We start from the raw sequence: 9,936 nt of genomic DNA on the forward strand, positions 1-9,936 counted from the left end.
TGTCACTCTCAGTTTGTGTGTGTACAGGAGTGGATGTCTCTCTCTCTGTGTGTGAACAGGAGTGGATGTCTCTCTCAGTGTGTGTGTGTGTGTGTTTACAGGAGTGGATGTATCTCTCAGTGTGTGTGTGTGAACAGGAGTGGATGTCTCTCTCAGTGTGTGTGTGTACAGGAGTGGATGTCTCTCTCAGTGTGTGTGTGTACAGGATTGAATGTCTCTCTCAGTGTGTGTGTGTGTACAGGATTCAACGTCTCTCTAAGTGTGTGTGTGTGTGTAAAGGAGTGAATGTCTCTCTCAGTGTGTGTGTGTACAGGAGTGGATGTCTCTCTCAGTGTGTGTGTGCACAGGAGTGGATGTCTCTCTCAGTGTGTGTATGTGTACAGGAGTGGATGTCTCTCTCAGTGTGTGTGTGTGTACAGGATTGAATGTCTCTATCAGTGTTCGTGTGTGTATAGGAGTGAATGTCTCACTCAGTGTGTGTGTGTGTACAGGATTGAATGTCTCTCTCAGTGTGTGTGTGTACAGGAGTGGATTTCTCTTTCAGTGAGTGTGTGTGTGTGTGTGTTTACAGGAGTGAATGTCTCTCTCAGTGTGTGTGTGTTTACAGGAGTGAATGTCTCTCTCAGAGTGTGTGTGTGTATACAGGAGTGAATGTCTCTCTCAGTGTGTGGTTGTGTGTGTGTGTACAGGAGTGGATGTCTCTCAGTGTGTGTGTGTACAGGAGTGGATGTCTGTGTGTGTGTTTACAGGAGTGGATGTCTCTCTCAGTGTGTGTGTGTTTACAGGAATGGATGTCTCTCTCAGTGTGTGTGTGTACAGGAGTGGATGTCTCTCTCAGTGTGTGTGTGTACAGGAGTGGATGTCTCTCTCAGTGTGTGTGCGTACAGGAGTGGATGTCTCTCTCAGTGTGTGTGTGTGTACAGGAGTGGATGTCTCTCTCAGTGTGTGTGTGTACAGGAGTGGATGTCTCTCTCAGTGTGTCTGTGTGTAGAGGAGTGGATGTCTCTCTCAGTGTGTGTGTGTACAGGAGTGGATGTCTCTCTCAGTGTGTGTGTGTGTACAGGAGTGAATGTCTCTCTCACTGTGTGTGTGTGTGTGTGTGTGTACAGGAGTGGATGTCTCTCAGTGTGTGTGTGTACAGGAGTGGATGTCTGTGTGTGTGTTTACAGGAGTGGATGTCTCTCTCAGTGTGTGTGTGTTTACAGGAGTGGATGTCTCTATCAGTGTGTGTGTGTGTGTGTACAGGAGTGGATGTCTCTCTCAGTTTGTGTGTGTACAGGATTGAATGTCTGTCTCAGTGTGTGTGTGTACAGGAGTGGATTTCTCTCTCAGTGTGTGTGTGTGTACAGGAGTGGATGTCTCTCTCAGTGTATGTGTGTACAGGAGTGGATGTCTCTCTCAGTGTGTGTGTGTGTACAGGAGTGGATGTCTCTCTCAGTTTGTGTGTGTACAGGATTGAATGTCTGTCACAGTGTGTGTGTGAACAGGAGTGGATGTCTCTCTCAGTGTGTGTGTGTGTACAGGAGTGGATATCTCTCTCAGTGTGTGTGTGTGTACAGGATTGAATGTCTCAATCAGTGTGTGTGTGTACAGGAGTGAATGTCTGACTCAGTGTGTGTCTGTGTACAGGATTGAATGTCTCTCTCAGTGTGTGTGTGTACAGGAGTGGATTTCTCTCTCAGTGAGTGTGTGTGTGTGTGTGTGTTTACAGGAGTGAATGTCTCTCTCAGTGTGTGTGTGTGTTTACAGGAGTGAATGTCTCTCTCAGTGTGTGGGTGTGTTTACAGGAGTGAATGTCTCTCTCAGTGTGTGTGTGTACAGGAGTGGATGTCTCTCAGTGTGTGTGTGTACAGGAGTGGATGTCTCTCTCAGTGTGTGTGTGTACAGGAGTGGATGTCTCTCTCAGTGTGTGTGTGTACAGGAGTGGATGTCTCTCTCAGTGTGTGTGCCTACAGGAGTGGATGTCTCTCTCAGTGTGTGTGTGTGTACAGGAGTGGATGTCTCTCTCAGTGTGTGTGTGTACAGGAGTGGATGTCTCTCTCAGTGTGTCTGTGTGTAGAGGAGTGGATGTCTCTCTCAGTGTGTGTGTGTACAGGAGTGGATGTCTCTCTCAGTGTGTGTGTGTGTACAGGAGTGAATGTCTCTCTCACTGTGTGTGTGTGTGTGTGTGTGTACAGGAGTGGATGTCTCTCAGTGTGTGTGTGTACAGGAGTGGATGTCTGTGTGTGTGTTTACAGGAGTGGATGTCTCTCTCAGTGTGTGTGTGTTTACAGGAGTGGATGTCTCTATCAGTGTGTGTGTGTGTGTGTACAGGAGTGGATGTCTCTCTCAGTTTGTGTGTGTACAGGATTGAATGTCTGTCTCAGTGTGTGTGTGTACAGGAGTGGATTTCTCTCTCCGTGTGTGTGTGTGTACAGGAGTGGATGTCTCTCTCAGTGTATGTGTGTACAGGAGTGGATGTCTCTCTCAGTGTGTGTGTGTGTACAGGAGTGGATGTCTCTCTCAGTTTGTGTGTGTACAGGATTGAATGTCTGTCACAGTGTGTGTGTGTACAGGAGTGGATTTCTCTCTCAGTGTGTGTGTGTGTACAGGAGTGGATGTCTCTCTCAGTGTGTGTGTGTGTACAGGATTGAATGTCTGTCTCAGTGTGTGTGTATACAGGAGTGGATTTCTCTCTCAGTGTGTGTGTGTGTGTGTTTACAGGATTGAATGTCTCGCTCAGTGTGTGTGTGTACAGAAGTGGATGTCTCTCAGTGTGTGTGTGTACAGGAGTGAATGTCTCTATCAGTGTGTGTGTGTACAGGAGTGGATGTCTCTCAGTGTGTGTGAGTGTCCAGGATTGAATGTCTCTGTGTGTGTGTGTGTGTGTAAAGGAATGGATGTCTCTCTGTGTGAGCGTGTGTGTTTACAGGAGTGGATGTCACTCTCAGTGTGTGTGTTTGTACAGGAGTGGATGTCTCTCTCAGTGTGTGTGTGTGTACAGGAGTGGATGTCTCTCTCAGTGTGTGTGTGTGTGTGTGTACGGGAGTGGATGTCTCTCTCAGTGTGCGTGTACAGGAGTGGATGTCTCTTTCAGTGTGTGTGTGTGTGTGTCCAGGAGTGAATGTCTCTTTCAGTGTGTGTGTGTGTACAGGAGTGGATGTCTCTGTGCGTGTGTGTGTGTACAGGAGTGGATGTCTCTCTCAGTGTGTGTGTGTTTACAGGAGTGGATGTCTCTCTCAGTGTGTATGTGTTTACAGGAGTATTTGTCTCTCTCAGTTTGTGTGTGTTTACAGGAGTGGATGTCTCTCTCAGTGTGTTTGTGTTTACAGGAGTCGATGTCTCTCTCAGTGTGTGTGTATTTACAGGAGTGGATGTCTCTCTCAGTTTGTGTGTGTACAGGATTGAATGTCACTCTAAGTGTGTGTGTGTGTACAGGAGTGGATGTCTCTCTCAGTGTGTGTGTGTGTGTGTGTGTACAGGAGTGGATGTCTCTCTCAGTTTGTGTGTGTACAGGATTGAATGTCTCTCTCAGTGTGTGTGTGTGTAGAGGAGTGGATGTCTCTCTCAGTGTGTGTGTGTGTGTGCGTACAGGAGTGGATGTCTCTCTCAGTGTGTGTGTGTGTGTGTTTGTGTGTACAGGAGTGGATGTCTCTCTCAGTGTGTCTGTGTACAGGATTGACTGTCTCTGTGTGTGTGTGTGTGTGTACAGGAGTGGATGTCTCTCTCAGTTTGTGTGTGTACAGGATTGAATGTCTCTCTCAGTGCGTGTGTGTGTTTACAGGAGTGGATGTCTCTCTCAGTGTGTGTGTGTACAGGAGTGGATGTATCTCTCAGTGTGTGTGTGTGTACAGGAGTGGATGTCTCTCTCAGTGTGTGTGTGTGTACAAGAGTGGATGTCACTCTCAGTTTGTGTGTGTACAGGAGTGGATGTCTCTCTCTCTGTGTGTGTACAGGAGTGGATGTCTCTCTCAGTGTGTGTGTGTGTGTGTGATTACAGGAGTGGATGTCTCTCTCAGTGTGTGTGTGTGTACAGGAGTGGATGTCACTCTCAGTTTGTGTGTGTACAGGAGTGGATGTCTCTCTCTCTGTGTGTGAACAGGAGTGGATGTCTCTCTCAGTGTGTGTGTGTGTGTGTTTACAGGAGTGGATGTATCTCTCAGTGTGTGTGTGTGAACAGGAGTGGATGTCTCTCTCAGTGTGTGTGTGTACAGGAGTGGATGTCTCTCTCAGTGTGTGTGTGTACAGGATTCAATGTCTCTCTCAGTGTGTGTGTGTGTGTACAGGATTCAACGTCTCTCTAAGTGTGTGTGTGTGTGTAAAGGAGTGAATGTCTCTCTCAGTGTGTGTGTGTACAGGAGTGGATGTCTCTCTCAGTGTGTGTGTGCACAGGAGTGGATGTCTCTCTCAGTGTGTGTGTGTGTACAGGAGTGGATGTCTCTCTCAGTGTGTGTGTGTGTACAGGATTGAATGTCTCTATCAGTGTTCGTGTGTGTATAGGAGTGAATGTCTCACTCAGTGTGTGTGTGTGTACAGGATTGAATGTCTCTCTCAGTGTGTGTGTGTACAGGAGTGGATTTCTCTTTCAGTGAGTGTGTGTGTGTGTGTGTTTACAGGAGTGAATGTCTCTCTCAGTGTGTGTGTGTTTACAGGAGTGAATGTCTCTCTCAGAGTGTGTGTGTGTATACAGGAGTGAATGTCTCTCTCAGTGTGTGGTTGTGTGTGTGTGTACAGGAGTGGATGTCTCTCAGTGTGTGTGTGTACAGGAGTGGATGTCTGTGTGTGTGTTTACAGGAGTGGATGTCTCTCTCAGTGTGTGTGTGTTTACAGGAATGGATGTCTCTCTCAGTGTGTGTGTGTACAGGAGTGGATGTCTCTCTCAGTGTGTGTGTGTACAGGAGTGGATGTCTCTCTCAGTGTGTGTGCGTACAGGAGTGGATGTCTCTCTCAGTGTGTGTGTGTGTACAGGAGTGGATGTCTCTCTCAGTGTGTGTGTGTACAGGAGTGGATGTCTCTCTCAGTGTGTCTGTGTGTAGAGGAGTGGATGTCTCTCTCAGTGTGTGTGTGTACAGGAGTGGATGTCTCTCTCAGTGTGTGTGTGTGTACAGGAGTGAATGTCTCTCTCACTGTGTGTGTGTGTGTGTACAGGAGTGGATGTCTCTCAGTGTGTGTGTGTACAGGAGTGGATGTCTGTGTGTGTGTTTACAGGAGTGGATGTCTCTCTCAGTGTGTGTGTGTTTACAGGAGTGGATGTCTCTATCAGTGTGTGTGTGTGTGTGTACAGGAGTGGATGTCTCTCTCAGTTTGTGTGTGTACAGGATTGAATGTCTGTCTCAGTGTGTGTGTGTACAGGAGTGGATTTCTCTCTCAGTGTGTGTGTGTGTACAGGAGTGGATGTCTCTCTCAGTGTATGTGTGTACAGGAGTGGATGTCTCTCTCAGTGTGTGTGTGTGTACAGGAGTGGATGTCTCTCTCAGTTTGTGTGTGTACAGGATTGAATGTCTGTCACAGTGTGTGTGTGTACAGGAGTGGATTTCTCTCTCAGTGTGTGTGTGTGTACAGGAGTGGATGTCTCTCTCAGTGTGTGTGTGTGTACAGGATTGAATGTCTGTCTCAGTGTGTGTGTATACAGGAGTGGATTTCTCTCTCAGTGTGTGTGTGTGTGTGTTTACAGGATTGAATCTCTCGCTCAGTGTGTGTGTGTACAGAAGTGGATGTCTCTCAGTGTGTGTGTGTACAGGAGTGAATGTCTCTATCAGTGTGTGTGTGTACAGGAGTGGATGTCTCTCAGTGTGTGTGAGTGTCCAGGATTGAATGTCTCTGTGTGTGTGTGTGTGTGTAAAGGAATGGATGTCTCTCTGTGTGAGCGTGTGTGTTTACAGGAGTGGATGTCACTCTCAGTGTGTGTGTTTGTAAAGGAGTGGATGTCTCTCTCAGTGTGTGTGTGTGTACAGGAGTGGATGTCTCTCTCAGTGTGTGTGTGTGTGTGTGTACGGGAGTGGATGTCTCTCTCAGTGTGTGTGTGTGTGTGTGTACGGGAGTGGATGTCTCTCTCAGTGTGCGTGTACAGGAGTGGATGTCTCTTTCAGTGTGTGTGTGTGTGTGTCCAGGAGTGAATGTCTCTTTCAGTGTGTGTGTGTGTACAGGAGTGGATGTCTCTGTGCGTGTGTGTGTGTACAGGAGTGGATGTCTGTCTCAGTGTGTGTGTGTACAGGAGTGGATTTCTCTCTCAGTGTGTGTGTGTGTACAGGAGTGGATGTCTCTCTCAGTGTATGTGTGTACAGGAGTGGATGTCTCTCTCAGTGTGTGTGTGTGTACAGGAGTGGATGTCTCTCTCAGTTTGTGTGTGTACAGGATTGAATGTCTGTCACAGTGTGTGTGTGTACAGGAGTGGATTTCTCTCTCAGTGTGTGTGTGTGTACAGGAGTGGATGTCTGTGTGTGTGTTTACAGGAGTGGATGTCTCTCTCAGTGTGTGTGTGTTTACAGGAATGGATGTCTCTCTCAGTGTGTGTGTGTACAGGAGTGGATGTCTCTCTCAGTGTGTGTGTGTGTACAGGAGTGGATGTCTCTCTCAGTGTGTGTGTGTACAGGAGTGGATGTCTCTCTCAGTGTGTGTGTGTGTACAGGAGTGGATGTCTCTCTCAGTGTGTGTGTGTACAGGAGTGGATGTCTCTCTCAGTGTGTCTGTGTGTACAGGAGTGGATGTCTCATTCAGTGTGTGTGTGTGTACAGGAGTGGATGTCTCTCTCAGTGTGTGTGTGTGTACAGGAGTGGATGTCTCTCTCAGTGTGTGTGTGTGTACAGGAGTGAATGTCTCTCTCAGTGTGTGTGTGTGTGTGTGTGTACAGGAGTGGATGTCTCTCAGTGTGTGTGTGTACAGGAGTGGATGTCTGTGTGTGTGTTTACAGGAGTGGATGTCTCTCTCAGTGTGTGTGTGTTTACAGGAGTGGATGTCTCTCTCAGTGTGTGTGTGTGTGTACAGGAGTGGATGTCTCTCTCAGTTTGTGTGTGTACAGGATTGAATGTCTCTCTCAGTGTGTGTGTGTACAGGAGTGGATTTCTCTCTCAGTGTGTGTGTGTGTACAGGAGTGGATGTCTCTCTCAGTGTATGTGTGTACAGGAGTGGATGTCTCTCTCAGTGTGTGTGTGTACAGGAGTGGATGTCTCTCTCAGTGTGTGTGTGTGTACAGGAGTGGATGTCTCTCTCAGTGTGTGTGTGTGTACAGGAGTGGATGTCTCTCTCAGTGTGTGTGTGTGTACAGGATTGAATGTCTGTCTCAGTGTGTGTGTATACAGGAGTGGATTTCTCTCTCAGTGTTTGTGTGTGTGTGTTTACAGGATTGAATGTCTCGCTCAGTGTGTGTGTGTACAGAAGTGTATGTCTCTCAGTGTGTGTGTGTACAGGAGTGAATGTCTCTATCAGTGTGTGTGTGTACAGGAGTGGATGTCTCTCAGTGTGTGTGAGTGTACAGGATTGAATGTCTCTCTGTGTGTGTGTGTGTGTAAAGGAATGGATGTCTCTCTGTGTGAGTGTGTGTGTTTACAGGAGTGGATGTCTCTCTCAGTGTGTGTGTTTGTACAGGAGTGGATGTCTCTCTCAGTGTGTGTGTGTGTACAGGAGTGGATGTCTCTCTCAGTGTGTGTGTGTCTGTGTGTACAGGCGTGGATGTCTCTCTCAGTTTGCGTGTACAGGAGTGGATGTCTCTTTCAGTGTGTGTGTGTGTGTGTCCAGGAGTGAATGTCTCTTTCAGTGTGTGTGTGTGTACAGGAGTGGATGTCTCTGTGCGTGTGTGTCTGTACAGGAGTGGATGTCTCTCTCAGTGTGTGTGTGTTTACAGGAGTGGATGTCTCTCTCAGTGTGTGTGTGTTCACAGGAGTGGATGTCTCTCTCAGTGTGTGTGTGTTTACAGGAGTGGATGTCTCTCTCAGTGTGTGTGTGTTTACAGGAGTCGATGTCTCTCTCAGTGTGTGTGTATTTACAGGAGTGGATGTCTCTCTCAGTGTGTGTGTGTGTGTGTGTGTACAGGAGTGGATGTCTCTCTCAGTTTGTGTGTGTACAGGATTGAATGTCTCTCTCAGTGTGTGTGTGTGTGTACAGGAGCGGATGTCTCTCTCAGTGTGTGTGTGTGTGTGTGTGTACAGGAGTGGATGTCTCTCTCAGTGTGTGTGTGTGTGTTTGTGTGTACAGGAGTGGATGTCTCTCTCAGTGTGTCTGTGTACAGGATTGACTGTCTCTGTGTGTGTGTGTGTGTGTGTGTGTACAGGAGTGGGTGTCTCTCTCAGTTTGTGTGTGTACAGGATTGAATGTCTCTCTCAGTGCGTGTGTGTGTTTACAGGAGTGGATGTCTCTCTCAGTGTGTGTGTGTACAGGAGTGGATGCATCTCTCAGTGTGTGTGTGTGTACAGGAGTGGATGTCTCTCTCAGTGTGTGTGTGTGTACAAGAGTGGATGTCACTCTCAGTTTGTGTGTGTACAGGAGTGGATGTCTCTCTCTCTGTGTGTGTACAGGAGTGGATGTCTCTCTCAGTGTGTGTGTGTGTGTGATTACAGGAGTGGATGTCTCTCTCAGTGTGTGTGTGTGTACAGGAGTGGATGTCACTCTCAGTTTGTGTGTGTACAGGAGTGGATGTCTCTCTCTCTGTCTGTGAACAGGAGTGGATGTCTCTCTCAGTGTGTGTGTGTGTTTGTTTACAGGAGTGGATGTATCTCTCAGTGTGTGTGTGAGAACAGGAGTGGATGTCTCTCTCAGTGTGTGTGTGTACAGGAGTGGATGTCTCTCTCAGTGTGTGTGTGTACAGGAGTGGATGTCTCTCTCAGTGTGTGTGTGTTTACAGGAGTGGATGTCTCTCAGTGTGTGTGTGTGTGTACAGGAGTGGATTTCTCTCTCAGTGTGTGTGTGTGCACAGGAGTGGAAGTCTCTCTCAGTGTGTGTGTGTTTACAGGAGTGGATGTCTCACTCAGTGTGTGTGTGTGTACAGGATTGAATGTCTGTCTCAATGTGTGTGTGTGTACAGGAGTGGATGTCTCTCTCAGTGTGTGTGTGTACAGGAGTGTATTTCTCTCTCAGTGTGTGTGTGTATTTGTGTGTTTACAGGATTGAATGTCTCTCTCAGTGTGTGTGTGTGCGTGTTAACAGGAGTGAATGTCTCTCTCAGTGTGTGTGTGTGTTTACAGGAGTGAATGTCTCTCTCAGTGTGTGTGTGTGTGTGTGTGTGTGTTTACAGGAGTGAATGTCTCTCTCAGTGTGTGAGTGTGCACAGGAGTGAATGTCTCTCTCAGCGTGTGTGTGTCTGTGTACAGGAGTGAATGTCTCTCTCAGTGTGTGTGTGTACAGGAGTGAATATCTCTCTCAGTGTGTGTGTGTGTGTGTGTGTGTACAGGAGTGGATGTCTCTCAGTGTGTGTGTGTACAGGAGTGGATGTCTGTGTGTGTGTTTACAGGAGTGGATTTCTCTCTCAGTGTGTGTGTGTTTACAGGAGTGGATGTCTCTCTCAGTGTGTGTGTGTGTGTACAGGAGTGGATGTCTCTCTCAGTGTATGTGTGTGTGTACAGGAGTGGATGTCTCTCTCAGTGTGTGTGTGTGTGTACAGGAGTTGATGTCACTCTCAGTGTGTGTGTGTACAGGAGTGGATGTCTCTCTCAGTGTGTGTGTGTTTACAGGAGTGGATGTCTCTCTCAGTGTGTGTATGTGTGTACAGGAGTGGATGTCTCTCTCAGTTTGTGTGTGTACAGGATTGAATGTCTCTCTCAGTGTGTGTGTGTGTACAGGAGTGGATGTCTCTCTCAGTGTGTGTGTGTACAGGAGTGGATGTCTCTCTCATTGTGTGTGTGTGTACAGGAGTGGATGTCTCATTGAGTGTGTGTGTGTACAGGAGTGGATGTCTCTCTCAGTGTGTGTGTACAGGAGTGGATGTCTCTTTCAGTGTGTGTGTGTGTGCAGGAGTGGATGTCTCTC

This window comes from Cetorhinus maximus, unplaced genomic scaffold, assembly GCF_964194155.1.
Source record: "Cetorhinus maximus unplaced genomic scaffold, sCetMax3.hap1.1 HAP1_SCAFFOLD_1200, whole genome shotgun sequence".
Taxonomy (NCBI): domain Eukaryota; kingdom Metazoa; phylum Chordata; class Chondrichthyes; order Lamniformes; family Cetorhinidae; genus Cetorhinus; species Cetorhinus maximus.